Source organism: Toxorhynchites rutilus, chromosome 2 (assembly GCF_029784135.1).
Source record: "Toxorhynchites rutilus septentrionalis strain SRP chromosome 2, ASM2978413v1, whole genome shotgun sequence".
NCBI lineage: Eukaryota > Metazoa > Arthropoda > Insecta > Diptera > Culicidae > Toxorhynchites > Toxorhynchites rutilus.
Genome location: NC_073745.1, coordinates 41,747,002 through 41,762,063, shown reverse-complemented (window position 1 = coordinate 41,762,063; position 15,062 = coordinate 41,747,002). Strand labels below are relative to the sequence as shown.

Below are 15,062 nucleotides of genomic sequence, written 5' to 3'. Positions count from 1 at the left end.
AAATTCAATTGATTTGGTAGACAAATTAAAAAATTTCGAGATGCGGCGGGGCGAAATACTCGTTTCGTTTGACGTCACTGCGCAGTTTCCAAACGTACCGGTTAATGAGGCCCTCCGCAGTTTACGTAGGCATTTGGAACGCTGCAGAGCACCACCACACCACATCAAGGCGTATCTCACAGTAGCAGAAGTGCATGAACCAAAACTTCTTCACGTTCAGAGGAGAGTTTTATAAACAGACATTTGGACTCAGCATGGGCAGCAAACTATCTCCGCTTCTAGCTGAAGTATTCATGAGCGATTTTGAAGTAGATCTCCAAAAAGAAAGACTCTTCCCTTATGTTTCGTGTCGCTACGTGGATGACATTTTTGCTGCTGTAAAAGAGCGCTATCTGTCGCAGACTTTGATTTTGTTAAATTCTTGGCATATTACGATAAAATTCACGGTCGAAAAGGAGTCGGATGGACCTCCACGGATCGGTATATAACATCCGACTCCAACCATTTTGAAGCACAGAAGAAAGCCGCCTTCCATTCAATGTCTCACCGCCTATTTAACATTCCGATGGAAAAAGCCGAATTCGAAGCAGAAAGGAAGAAAATCCACGAGGCTGCCTTTCTCAACAGTTATAACGAAGGGTTCATAGATAAGATCCTCCGGTAACATAAGAGAATGAAAGAATGAAACACCGCCAAAACGCAACCATCCTTCAATCACAAAAAGAGGACATTCAAAGAATTGGTCTCCCGTTTTACCCGAAAGTGACGAATGCCATTCGAGGGATACTGAATAAACACGGCTTTCATATAGCCTACAAGAGCGCCCACATGCTGAAAAATCTCCTGTGTTCCCCCGAGGACAAGATCCCGTCGGATGAAAAGTCCGGTATCCACGAGATTATGTGCAAATCTTGCCCGGCTGTGTATATTGGCCAAACCCGTCGGAAGCTGAAAGTATGAAAAAAAAGGTGAAAGAAACGAATCGAGTGTGGCAGCTCACTCTACCGGACTGAATCATCAAATTGATTTGGACAACGCGAGACTCAATAAGTGTGTCAGAAAGGCTTCCCATCTTAATGCATGGGAATCCATGTTCATTCACACTGCTGAGTCGCCGCTTATGAATGAATTCTAAGCTCCGATTACATCATCTTTATTCAACTTGACGAAACAGAGCATCCAATGACCTGTCTTCTCTTCGATGTGTACTACACCAGTACATAGCTGTTTTTCTTTTTGCTGGAATTCAGTCGGACATCGTCCTGTAGATGGGCAGCACCGAGCCCGAAACCGGCAGACTAAAACGGTAAATTTAACATCCTTTTTACGTTTGTAAAAGCAATAAGTGTTGTTTCCTGTCGCGCCTCGCGTATAGTGTTGTGAATGTACTAAAAACTTGAATCTTAAAAAAATAAAAAATAAACTTTTTAAGTTAAACGGTTTAATATACTAAAAGCTAGAAAATAATTAGGCAAGTAGCAGTTAGTAGTTACCACATCCCTTCCTTCATTAATCTAGGGCAATACAAACATACATACAAACATACATGCAAAAAGGTCAAGTTGAATGAAATCGTTTAAAAAAGTAGTTCACTTGTATTTGGATTTGAATTTTCATAGATAGCTGTGATCTACTAGTCAATCCCTTTAATTTGATACCCATATTGATGGGGTTTGGAAAAAATGTACTCCGCCATTTTGGATCTGCATTTTTCATGAATAACTGTGTTCTACTAGTCTATCCCTTTCATTTGATACTCATATTGATGGAGTTTTGAGAAAATATGTAATCCACCATTTTGTTGTGGCGGCCATTTTGAATTTGCATTCCGTATGAATAACTGTGTTCTACTGGTCAAGCCTTTTCATTTGGTAGCCATTTTGATGTGGTTTTGAGAAAATATATTGTAGTAGGCATGAATCGGAGTAGGCTGCAATGTAAACATAAGCAGGCGTTGAAATAAATTCTCTCTCTCTTGTATCCTACCTCTTGACCGAGAAGGCTGTGTTTTATTTAGCTCTGTTACATTGGCGACGAGGATAAACGACAGTGAAAAAAGGTGAAATACAGAAATTGAAAATGTGGATGGTAAATATTATTAAAATTAATTAATTTGTTCAATCGCCTGGAAAAAGGGAAAATTTTCAGACTATTTGTGAATTAAAAAAGATAAGCGAAGGGAACTTGCAGTTCTAGTCCGCATATAAAAGACATAGGGAATGTATTGTCATTCCAGCCTGCTCTCAAATGAAGAAAGCGAAGAGGATTCATGGAATATCCTAGTCCGCTTGTGAAAATGATAGGGAAGTGAATTCCAGTCCATTTTCAAAGACGTAGAGGGTTGAAAATGATCCTAGTCCGTCAGTAGAATATCACGAAAACAAATGTTTGGAAATTATCACCAGTTCCTATGACAACATGTTTCTAGGAGCATAAAGCAATGAAGACTTGACTCGAATTTGATTGCAGTAAAATTCAACATAACCCCATTCACTGAGACGGGTGATGGATTCACATCGTCTCGTTGGGAAGCATGGAAAGACCAGTTCGTGGCATACTTGGCCCTAAAAGCGGTTGACGATCATGACGAAATGTATAAAGCGCTGATGTGTTTTGGTGGCGCAGACGTAAGGAAAGTTGCGCAAAACACCTGTACTACAGAGGGCTGTGTGCTGGATAATCGATATCGGGCAGCCATGGAAATCTTGGACAACCATTATTCTCCCCGAATGACTCTGCGCTACGAGCGATTTAGGTTTCGCCAAATTCAGTTCCTATCTAACGAGAAACTCGACCAATTTGCAATTCGGCTACGATTCCAGGCGAAGCTTTGTGTATTTGGTGAACAAACAGATTCGATGATCATGGATCAAATTGTATACGCTACCAATGGAGACGACAAACTGAGAGCAAAATATCTCGAAGCTGATACATCACTGGAAGAGTTGCTAAAAATTGGTCGGACTTATGAATCCGTGAAGTTCATGAACTACGCGAAGTACGTGCGCCGAACAAACCAGATGAATTGAATGTTGTGACGAAGAAAAAGTTTCAAACGTCATGTACAAGGTGTTCCGGAGATCATTTCCAAACTGATCGGAAATGTCCTGCCCGTAACTCACGTTGTAATCTATGCAGAAAATTGGGACATTATGCACGGTGCTGCCGTGGAACACGTAGGGAACCCAATCAATTTGAGCGGAAGGATAGAAGTTATCGAGATGATAGAAAGAAATTTGATCAGATCATTTGATTTGGGAGAGTAATCATCAGATTTGTTGTGGACACCGGAGCTGACGAAGATGTGCTTAGTGAGGAAGGTTGGAAAACACTCAAACGGATTGGGTTTGTCGCGTCTGATGTGAGAAAGGGCAGCAACAAGGTGTTTCAGGCTTATGGATCACAGGAACCTTTAACAGTACTCGGTGAGGTAGATGCGGAAGTCAAAAAAGGAGACGTCAGCTGCCATACGAATTTATTCGTGATACAGAATGGAAAATGCTCTTTGCTGTGTGGAAATTCTGCAGAAAAATTGGGGTTAGTCAAGTTACTACAAGCCGTGTCTACCCAGGAGTTACATTATATTGAAGGTAAATAATTCGTATTTCAATAATAACATTAGTTAATATTCCATATTAATTGAACTAAATATATGTGTTTAACCATTCAGAAATGTGTGCATCGATAAAAATAGACAATTCTACCCCTCTAGTAGGACAAGCTTATCGACGTATTCCCATCCCTCTTGAAGAGCTTACGCTTCTTAATCTGAAGGAGTTAGAAAGTCAAGGAATCATTGAGAGATCCAGATCCAGAGATTCGAGAACTGATCTACTGGTTACCATACTCTGTGAAACGGTGGCCGAAAATATTGAATCGATACAACTTGATAGTGAACGATCTTTCAACCGATGGTAAAATTGTATTAAAGGGAAACAAGATAGTTATCCCTCAAATTTTGCATTGACGCATGCTGAAGCTCGCTCATGAACCTCATCTCGGAATTGACGCTATGAAGAAACGACTCAGGCAAAAAGTTTGGTGGATTCGTATTGATAGAATAATTACAGATTACGTTAATTCTTTTAATGGTTGCCTTCTTGTTTCGGAGCCAGATACTGAACCAATGTGCAGAACAATCATTCCTAATGGACCTTGGCGTAAATTAGCACTAGATTTTACTGAGGTTTAAATGGAATTCATTTACTTGTTCTAGTAGTAAATTGAAATCATGACATCAACAACTGCACGATTAACAGTTCATCGACTACGAATGATATTTGCAAGGTTTGGATATCCAGAACAAATAGTTTGTGATAACAGCCCACCCTTTTGTTCAGAGGAATTTGTGAATTTTTGCAAATTCAATAATATAACCATCAATCATTCAGTTCCATACGCGCCATTTCAGAATGGCCTGGTAGAATGATATAATAGATCGCTGCTAAAAACAATACGGATCAGTGACTGGAAAAATGATTTATATGATTATTTATTAGCGTATCGGAACACACCACATCCCATAACAAATATGTCTCCAGCTATGTTGATGTTTGGCAGAACCTTGAAGGATAAGATTCCTGAAATAAAGCATACAGAAGAAGATGTACACATTAAGGAGATGAAGGAAGCAGACAAAACTAAAAAGGAGAAAGGAAAGATATATGTTGGTCACCATATATCTTTCCTTTCTCCTTTTTAGTTTTGTACGCTGGAAGGCGTTCGAGACATTCCAGCATTGACTTTGGTGATCATGTCATTCTCAAGAATATGATAAAACGAAGTAAACTGACGACTAATTTCAACCCCCAACCAAACGTTGTAGTGCGGAAAATGGGACAAGAATTACAGTAGAGAATCTACCCACGGGTGTAGAAATAGATAGACATATCAATCATGCAAAATATTTAGTTTGTAACAAACCTTTGGAAAGTTCTATTAATACAGAATCTATCACCGGAGACGCGCTAATTGAAACCGGAAGGAAATCGAATCCGTCAAGTATTGCTCACGAGACTATTGAGGAACTTCCAAGGGTACAAGCAACACGTAGCGGCCGTGAGAACGAAGACCTGTAAATTTCAATGACTACTTTCTATATAAGATTTCACGTTTAGAGTAAATTGATGGTTTTCTGAAATTAATCGAATAATAAAATCTAATTAAAATAAGGGAGGGATGTAGTAGGCATGAATCGGAGTAGGCTGCAATGTAAACATAAGCAGGCGTTGAAATAAATTCTCTCTTTCTTGTATCGTACCTCTTGACCGAGAAGGCTGTGTTTTATTTAGCTCTGTTACATATATAATCCGCCATTTTGTTGTGGCGGCCATTTTGACTTGCATTCCTTATGAATAACTGTGTTCTACTAGTCAAGCCCTTCCATTTGATACCCATATTGATGATGTTTGGTAAATACCCATATTGATGGGGTTTTGAGAAAATATGTAATCCGCCATTTTGTTGTGGCGGCCATTTTGAATTTGCATTCCTCATGAATAACTGTGTTCTACTAGTCAAGCCTTTTCATTTGGTAGCCATTTTGATGTGGTTTTGAGAAAATATATAATCCGCCATTTTGTTGTGGCGGCCATTTTGGACTTGCATTCCTAATGAATAACTTTGTTCTACTAGTCAAGCCCTTCCATTTGATACCCATATTGATGGTGTTTGGTAAAAACCCATATTGATGAGGTTTTGAGAAAATATGTAATCCGCCATTTTGTAGCGGCCGCCATCTTGAACTATTAAAATAATGAAATACGCAGTTTTATAATGACTGCAGAGATAAAGGTGTGTTCCAAATTACAGATCAATCGGTCAACAGGAATTTCAGATCAATCGGCAAATTACAGGGCAAGCTAAATAAAACCGTATAAAAACAGAACATTTGATTTCTTATATCAGAATTAGTATTCTAATGTCTACTATTTTTGGATTTTAGAGCAACTTCATGGAAGTTTGTCTCTTGTCAGCAATCGTAATTACATTTTTCACAATGAGGGTTTGTTCAGTTCATTCGTCTTAAACTAGGACGCAAGCGGAAAACATTGCTTCTCAATCTAGGTCATATGGAGTCAATAAAATTTATTTTTGAAGTGCATTTTACATGAAGAAACTTGCAACCTTTTTTCCCCATGCGCTGTCAAATGTTTCTCCGTCAAAGGAACAAACGATTCTGTGCAGGTGTATGACACGATTATCGCTATCTCACTCTACCTACCGTCACCGCCTATCTCAGTATCTCTCTGCTGTAAATGTTCATCATCGACATCACGATATGTCAGATGGTGGTAAATTGGTAATTCGCGATAACGTCGACGTCTGGTGTCGACTTCAAGTTTGAGTCATAATTTGGGTTCCAAGCCGGTTTTCAAATTTTAAAATTTGAATGAAAATTTTCACATTATGTTATTCAATTATTAGAAACACGTATTTCTGACTTTCATTCAACTATATGGTCATACAATTCCAACATTGTTGCTGATTTTTTTCTTTATAATATAAAGTTGTCTTCATAAACAATTTTCGTATGAGACTTTTTCTCACCTGCAAACAAAAATGTTTTTAATTTAAACAGAATACTAATTTGATATAGGAAAGCTAATTTTCATTCATAATTTTAATTTTGAAAACGTTCACTCCGACTGAAAATCAGCTGTTCTTTGACGCTCCCCTGAACTAGTAAATGAAGCTCACTGCCGTCAACGCGGATCGCTGTTTTGAAGAAAACAAATACTTCTGACGTGTGAGATGTTGGCATCAAAAACATGGCGGGTGCCATACGGCTGATTCTGTGACTCTGACTTTGTTCATTTACGTTTTTGGTCGAACCAGGTTAGCCTTCTGCAGAATTGTTGAATTACTTTGCGACGTTAGAATCTTGCTACACGCAGCTCAAAGACGAAGGTATCGAAAATTCCTTGGATAATGAGAAAAACGAAGTGGCAGCTGAAATGTTCATTTAGATCTTATGCATTGATTTTTTTTTCCTTTGTCTTTTGAATGAACTTGACAAAATAAATACTGTAGTTTGTGTAATTTGTGTTTTCAGCTGTTTCACGAAATAATTAATTCAAATAATATAATTCTAGAGTTCAAATAATACTGAAGTTTCAGTTTCTGCTAAAATGTCAGTTGGGTCCTCATGATTTTGAACGCTATCAATAATTTAAGTAAAAAAACTAGTTCGTCCATTTCATCTAATTATTTTTACTTTTAATAACAATACTTTTCCTACGCAGTGGATTATTATAAGAAAAGTAACACACATAAATAAAATGTGTGACGTCACAGATTCAAAAATATTCCCACCTTACATTTTCCATCTCGGATGCCGCCCAGCTGTACTTCAGTATCCGCGTTGACAGCATTGAGTCTCGTTTACTAGTTTAGGGGAACGTTAAAAAATATTTGATTTTCAGGCGGAATGAACACTTTTTTAAAATTAAAACTATGAATGAAAATTAACTTTTCCGTACAAAATTAGTATTATGTTTAAACGAAAAACACTGTTTTGGATGTGGTGAAAAATCTCGTACGAAAATATTTTTGAAGAAAACTTTATATTATGATGAAATGTTGCAGTAACAATGTTAGAAATGTATAGTCAAATGGTTAAAAAAAATCAGAAATACGTGTTTCAAGTAATTTAAAAACATGATGTTAAAATTTTCATTCAAATTTTAACATTTTAAAACTGGTTTCGTGTCATCTAATCTGATAGAGATTACACTAACTAGTTCGGGACCCAAATTATGGCCCCTATTTGGAAGTCACCACCAGACGTCGACACTATTCCACTGTCAACGCGAATTTGTTTTGGTAGTTGCTGAGTATTTGTAAATGGAAAAACCTCACATAGTAAAAATTATTTCGCGTTACGCGTTTCGCGTCGAACGGCAATTTTGATATTGATAATTCGAGTCGGCAGAATCTAGCATCATGGTAAGAAAAATTGGAAGGTAAGGATTGGAAAATATGCAAATATCTATATCTTTGAAATCGTTTTCAGGATTTGTATCGATGTACAACTGTAGCAAACGTTCGAGTTTTCTTGATGGCGTAGCGAACGCTAGTGGATGGATAACATAACCAAGCCCTTAGCAGTAGTTTTCTGTGCATCGAGGATTATTTTTGTCGTGGTTCCGGATTACCTTCTTGAACTTCGTTATTATTACTTGTCTTGGAAATGACAAAATTTGATGCGTCCGATAAAGTATAACTGGAAAGTAATTACCCGATTGATTTTATCACATTTTAACTACCATTCATTTTAGATTCGAATCCAATCATCCGTTTATAAGCTATGGCAACCTACGAAACAGAAACGAAGACCTATGATGGAGAAAAAATGGTGTTGCTGTAATTTGGAGAAAGGCGCAACGTCCTGAATTCGGTGATATTTAACGATTTATATCTATATACAGTGGAACCCCGATTATCCACGATCGGATGATCCGCAGTCCGGATTATGCACGACAGCGACTTACATAGTAAATCCATATGCCTTCCCGGAATTTGTGATAGTTTCATGCACTTTTGTCTTGGTCATAGCTTTCACATTATCTGACCTCGACCTTGTAGATGGATAGTTTAATGATTTCTGTATTGATAAAATGTAGTTTTCATGCTGAAATATCTTCTTTTCGTGTTTCGAACTAATTTTTAATAATTTTTTGCGTTATCCGCAAGTTTCGTTATTCGCGATGAACTAAGCAGACTATTCCGCGGATAATCGGAATTCTACTGTATTCATATTTACTCTATTTTATATACCCTTTTTTATTGCTTTGCGTCGCCAAATTTTATTATCTATCAGATATGAATCTTCAAAAGACGATCATCGTTGTTACATGATACTCAACGAATAATTCTCTTGGTACACCCAGATGCTAGGTTATTCCATCCAATGTCAAATTCCGTTGAGGTAATACAGTATTTTATGTCAAGTAAACGGAGTTAGGCACTGATTAGAATAAGGTAGCATTATGGTACGTTTATTTAAAATTATTCCATTGTCTACCAAAAATGGCGTAATACACAAAAAAACTCTTGTTGAATCAAAAGTAGACCGCATTTTTTATGAGTATGCTATATTGTAAAATTCGAAAAATGATTCATGTTCGATGATTGACAACGAAACCTCTTCGCTCGTGTTATATGTGATTATCGATTTAAATATAAGAGGGATTCCTCCGGTTCCTTTCGAGGCAACCCATGACGAAACCTCTTCGGTCGCGTTATAAGTAATTATCGTTTATTATAAAAGAGGGATTCCTCCGGTTCCTTTCGAGGCAACCCATGACGAATCCTCTCCGGTCGCGTTATGAGTAATTATCGTTTATAATATAAGAGGGATTCCTCCGGTTCCTTTCGAGGCAACCCATGACGAAACCTCTTCGGTCGCGTTATAAGTAATTATCGATTTAAATATAAGAGGAATTCCTCCGGTTCCATTCGAGGCAACCCATGACGAAACCTCTTCGGTCGCGTTATAAGTAATTATCGATTTAAATATAAGAGGAATTCCTCCGGTTCCTTTCGAGGCAACCCATGACGAAACCTCTTCGGTCGCGTTATAAGTAATTATCGTTTAATATAAAAGAGGGATTCCTCCGGTTCCTTTCGAGGCAACCCATGACGAAACCTCTTCGGTCGCGTTATGAGTAATTATCGTTTATAATATAAGAGGGATTCCTCCGGTTCCTTTCGAGGCAACCCATGACGAAACCTCTTCGGTCGCGTTATAATTAATTATCGTTTAATATATAAGAGGGATTCCTCCGGTTCCTTTCGAGGCAACCCATGACGAAACCTCTTCGGTCGCGTTATAAGTAATTATCGTTTATTATAAAAGAGGGATTCCTCCGGTTCCTTTCGAGGCAACCCATGACGAATCCTCTCCGGTCGCGTTATGAGTAATTATCGTTTATAATATAAGAGGGATTCCTCCGGTTCCTTTCGAGGCAACCCATGACGAAACCTCTTCGGTCGCGTTATAAGTAATTATCGATTTAAATATAAGAGGAATTCCTCCGGTTCCATTCGAGGCAACCCATGACGAAACCTCTTCGGTCGCGTTATAAGTAATTATCGATTTAAATATAAGAGGGATTCCTCCGGTTCCTTTCGAGGCAACCCATGACGAAACCTCTTCGGTCGCGTTATAAGTAATTATCGTTTATTATAAAAGAGGGATTCCTCCGGTTCCTTTCGAGGCAACCCATGACGAATCCTCTCCGGTCGCGTTATGAGTAATTATCGTTTATAATATAAGAGGGATTCCTCCGGTTCCTTTCGAGGCAACCCATGACGAAACCTCTTCGGTCGCGTTATAAGTAATTATCGATTTAAATATAAGAGGAATTCCTCCGGTTCCATTCGAGGCAACCCATGACGAAACCTCTTCGGTCGCGTTATAAGTAATTATCGATTTAAATATAAGAGGAATTCCTCCGGTTCCTTTCGAGGCAACCCATGACGAAACCTCTTCGGTCGCGTTATAAGTAATTATCGATTAATATAAAAGAGGGATTCCTCCGGTTCCTTTCGAGGCAACCCATGACGAAACCTCTTCGGTCGCGTTATAAGTAATTATCGATTTAAATATAAGAGGAATTCCTCCGGTTCCTTTCGAGGCAACCCATGACGAAACCTCTTCGGTCGCGTTATAAGTAATTATCGATTTAAATATAAGAGGAATTCCTCCGGTTCCTTTCGAGGCAACCCATGACGAAACCTCTTCGGTCGCGTTATAAGTAATTATCGATTTAAATATAAGAGGGATTCCTCCGGTTCCTTTCGAGGCAACCCATGACGAATCCTCTCCGGTCGCGTTATGAGTAATTATCGTTTATAATATAAGAGGGATTCCTCCGGTTCCTTTCGAGGCAACCCATGACGAAACCTCTTCGGTCGCGTTATAAGTAATTATCGATTTAAATATAAGAGGAATTCCTCCGGTTCCATTCGAGGCAACCCATGACGAAACCTCTTCGGTCGCGTTATAAGTAATTATCGATTTAAATATAAGAGGAATTCCTCCGGTTCCTTTCGAGGCAACCCATGACGAAACCTCTTCGGTCGCGTTATAAGTAATTATCGATTAATATAAAAGAGGGATTCCTCCGGTTCCTTTCGAGGCAACCCATGACGAAACCTCTTCGGTCGCGTTATAAGTAATTATCGATTTAAATATAAGAAGAATTCCTCCGGTTCCTTTCGAGGCAACCCATGACGAAACCTCTTCGGTCGCGTTATAAGTAATTATCGATTTAAATATAAGAGGGATTCCTCCGGTTCCTTTCGAGGCAACCCATGACGAAACCTCTTCGGTCGCGTTATAAGTAATTATCGTTTATTATAAAAGAGGGATTCCTCCGGTTCCTTTCGAGGCAACCCATGACGAATCCTCTCCGGTCGCGTTATGAGTAATTATCGTTTATAATATAAGAGGGATTCCTCCGGTTCCTTTCGAGGCAACCCATGACGAAACCTCTTCGGTCGCGTTATAAGTAATTATCGATTTAAATATAAGAGGAATTCCTCCGGTTCCATTCGAGGCAACCCATGACGAAACCTCTTCGGTCGCGTTATAAGTAATTATCGATTTAAATATAAGAGGGATTCCTCCGGTTCCTTTCGAGGCAACCCATGACGAAACCTCTTCGGTCGCGTTATAAGTAATTATCGTTTATTATAAAAGAGGGATTCCTCCGGTTCCTTTCGAGGCAACCCATGACGAATCCTCTCCGGTCGCGTTATGAGTAATTATCGTTTATAATATAAGAGGGATTCCTCCGGTTCCTTTCGAGGCAACCCATGACGAAACCTCTTCGGTCGCGTTATAAGTAATTATCGATTTAAATATAAGAGGAATTCCTCCGGTTCCATTCGAGGCAACCCATGACGAAACCTCTTCGGTCGCGTTATAAGTAATTATCGATTAATATAAAAGAGGGATTCCTCCGGTTCCTTTCGAGGCAACCCATGACGAAACCTCTTCGGTCGCGTTATAAGTAATTATCGTTTAATATAAAAGAGGGATTCCTCCGGTTCCTTTCGAGGCAACCCATGACGAAACCTCTTCGGTCGCGTTATAAGTAATTATCGATTTAAATATAAGAGGGATTCCTCCGGTTCCTTTCGAGGCAACCCATGACGAAACCTCTTCGGTCGCGTTATAAGTAATTATCGTTTATTATAAAAGAGGGATTCCTCCGGTTCCTTTCGAGGCAACCCATGACGAATCCTCTCCGGTCGCGTTATGAGTAATTATCGTTTATAATATAAGAGGGATTCCTCCGGTTCCTTTCGAGGCAACCCATGACGAAACCTCTTCGGTCGCGTTATAAGTAATTATCGATTTAAATATAAGAGGAATTCCTCCGGTTCCTTTCGAGGCAACCCATGACGAAACCTCTTCGGTCGCGTTATAAGTAATTATCGATTAATATAAAAGAGGGATTCCTCCGGTTCCTTTCGAGGCAACCCATGACGAAACCTCTTCGGTCGCGTTATAAGTAATTATCGTTTAATATAAAAGAGGGATTCCTCCGGTTCCTTTCGAGGCAACCCATGACGAAACCTCTTCGGTCGCGTTACAAGTAATTATCGATTTAAATATAAGAAGAATTCCTCCGGTTCCTTTCGAGGCAACCCATGACGAAACCTCTTCGGTCGCGTTATAAGTAATTATCGATTTAAATATAAGAGGGATTCCTCCGGTTCCTTTCGAGGCAACCCATGACGAATCCTCTCCGGTCGCGTTATGAGTAATTATCGTTTATAATATAAGAGGGATTCCTCCGGTTCCTTTCGAGGCAACCCATGACGAAACCTCTTCGGTCGCGTTATAAGTAATTATCGATTTAAATATAAGAGGAATTCCTCCGGTTCCATTCGAGGCAACCCATGACGAAACCTCTTCGGTCGCGTTATAAGTAATTATCGATTTAAATATAAGAGGAATTCCTCCGGTTCCTTTCGAGGCAACCCATGACGAAACCTCTTCGGTCGCGTTATAAGTAATTATCGATTAATATAAAAGAGGGATTCCTCCGGTTCCTTTCGAGGCAACCCATGACGAAACCTCTTCGGTCGCGTTATAAGTAATTATCGATTTAAATATAAGAAGAATTCCTCCGGTTCCTTTCGAGGCAACCCATGACGAAACCTCTTCGGTCGCGTTATAAGTAATTATCGATTTAAATATAAGAGGGATTCCTCCGGTTCCTTTCGAGGCAACCCATGACGAAACCTCTTCGGTCGCGTTATAAGTAATTATCGTTTATTATAGAAGAGGGATTCCTCCGGTTCCTTTCGAGGCAACCCATGACGAATCCTCTCCGGTCGCGTTATGAGTAATTATCGTTTATAATATAAGAGGGATTCCTCCGGTTCCTTTCGAGGCAACCCATGACGAAACCTCTTCGGTCGCGTTATAAGTAATTATCGATTAATATAAAAGAGGGATTCCTCCGGTTCCTTTCGAGGCAACCCATGACGAAACCTCTTCGGTCGCGTTATAAGTAATTATCGATTTAAATATAAGAAGAATTCCTCCGGTTCCTTTCGAGGCAACCCATGACGAAACCTCTTCGGTCGCGTTATAAGTAATTATCGATTTAAATATAAGAGGGATTCCTCCGGTTCCTTTCGAGGCAACCCATGACGAAACCTCTTCGGTCGCGTTATAAGTAATTATCGTTTATTATAGAAGAGGGATTCCTCCGGTTCCTTTCGAGGCAACCCATGACGAATCCTCTCCGGTCGCGTTATGAGTAATTATCGTTTATAATATAAGAGGGATTCCTCCGGTTCCTTTCGAGGCAACCCATGACGAATCCTCTCCGGTCGCGTTATGAGTAATTATCGTTTATAATATAAGAGGGATTCCTCCGGTTCCTTCCGAGGTAACCCATGACGAAACCTCTTCGGTCGCGTAATAAATAAATATCGATTCAAATATAAGAGGAATTCCTCCGGTTCCTTCCGAGGTAACCCATGATGAAACCTCTTCGGTCGCGTAATAAATAAATATTGATTCAAATATAAGAGGAATTCCTCCGGTTCCTTCCGAGGTAACCCATGACGAAACCTCTTCGGTCGCGTAATAAATAAATATCGATTCAAATATAAGAGGAATTCCTCCGGTTCCTTCCGAGGCAACCCATGACGAAACCTCTTCGGTCGCGTAATAAATAAATATCGATTCAAATATAAGAGGAATTCCTCCGGTTCCTTCCGAGGTAACCCATGATGAAACCTCTTCGGTCGCGTAATAAATAAATATTGATTCAAATATAAGAAGAATTCCTCCGGTTCCTTTCGAGGCAACCCATGACGAAACCTCTTCGGTCGCGTTATAAGTAATTATCGATTTAAATATAAGAGGGATTCCTCCGGTTCCTTTCGAGGCAACCCATGACGAAACCTCTTCGGTCGCGTTATAAGTAATTATCGTTTATTATAAAAGAGGGATTCCTCCGGTTCCTTTCGAGGCAACCCATGACGAATCCTCTCCGGTCGCGTTATAAGTAATTATCGATTTAAATATAAGAGGGATTCCTCCGGTTCCTTTCGAGGCAACCCATGACGAAACCTCTTCGGTCGCGTTATAAGTAATTATCGTTTATTATAGAAGAGGGATTCCTCCGGTTCCTTTCGAGGCAACCCATGACGAAACCTCTTCGGTCGCGTTATAAGTAATTATCGATTTAAATATAAGAGGAATTCCTCCGGTTCCTTCCGAGGTAACCCATGACGAAACCTCTTCGGTCGCGTAATAAATAAATATCGATTCAAATATAAGAGGAATTCCTCCGGTTCCTTCCGAGGTAACCCATGATGAAACCTCTTCGGTCGCGTAATAAATAAATATTGATTCAAATATAAGAGGAATTCCTCCGGTTCCTTCCGAGGTAACCCATGACGAAACCTCTTCGGTCGCGTAATAAATAAATATCGATTCAAATATAAGAGGAATTCCTCCGGTTCCTTCCGAGGCAACCCATGACGAAACCTCTTCGGTCGCGTAATAAATAAATATCGATTCAAAT

General features: G+C 39.5%; 1 protein-coding gene across 1 annotated transcript in view; it reads right to left on the bottom strand.

Annotated features, from left to right (window-relative positions):
• Positions 1-1,293: 1,293 nt before the first annotated feature.
• Positions 1,294-15,062, bottom strand: part of LOC129769042 (protein cortex) — a 218,902-nt gene continuing 205,133 nt past the window's right edge. The window contains exons 7-8 of the transcript XR_008741798.1: positions 4,924-5,072; positions 1,294-1,402 (exon numbers count right to left, since the gene is read on the bottom strand). The gene's annotated coding sequence lies outside the window, so the exon portion shown is untranslated. The remainder of the gene's footprint in view (positions 1,403-4,923; positions 5,073-15,062) is intronic.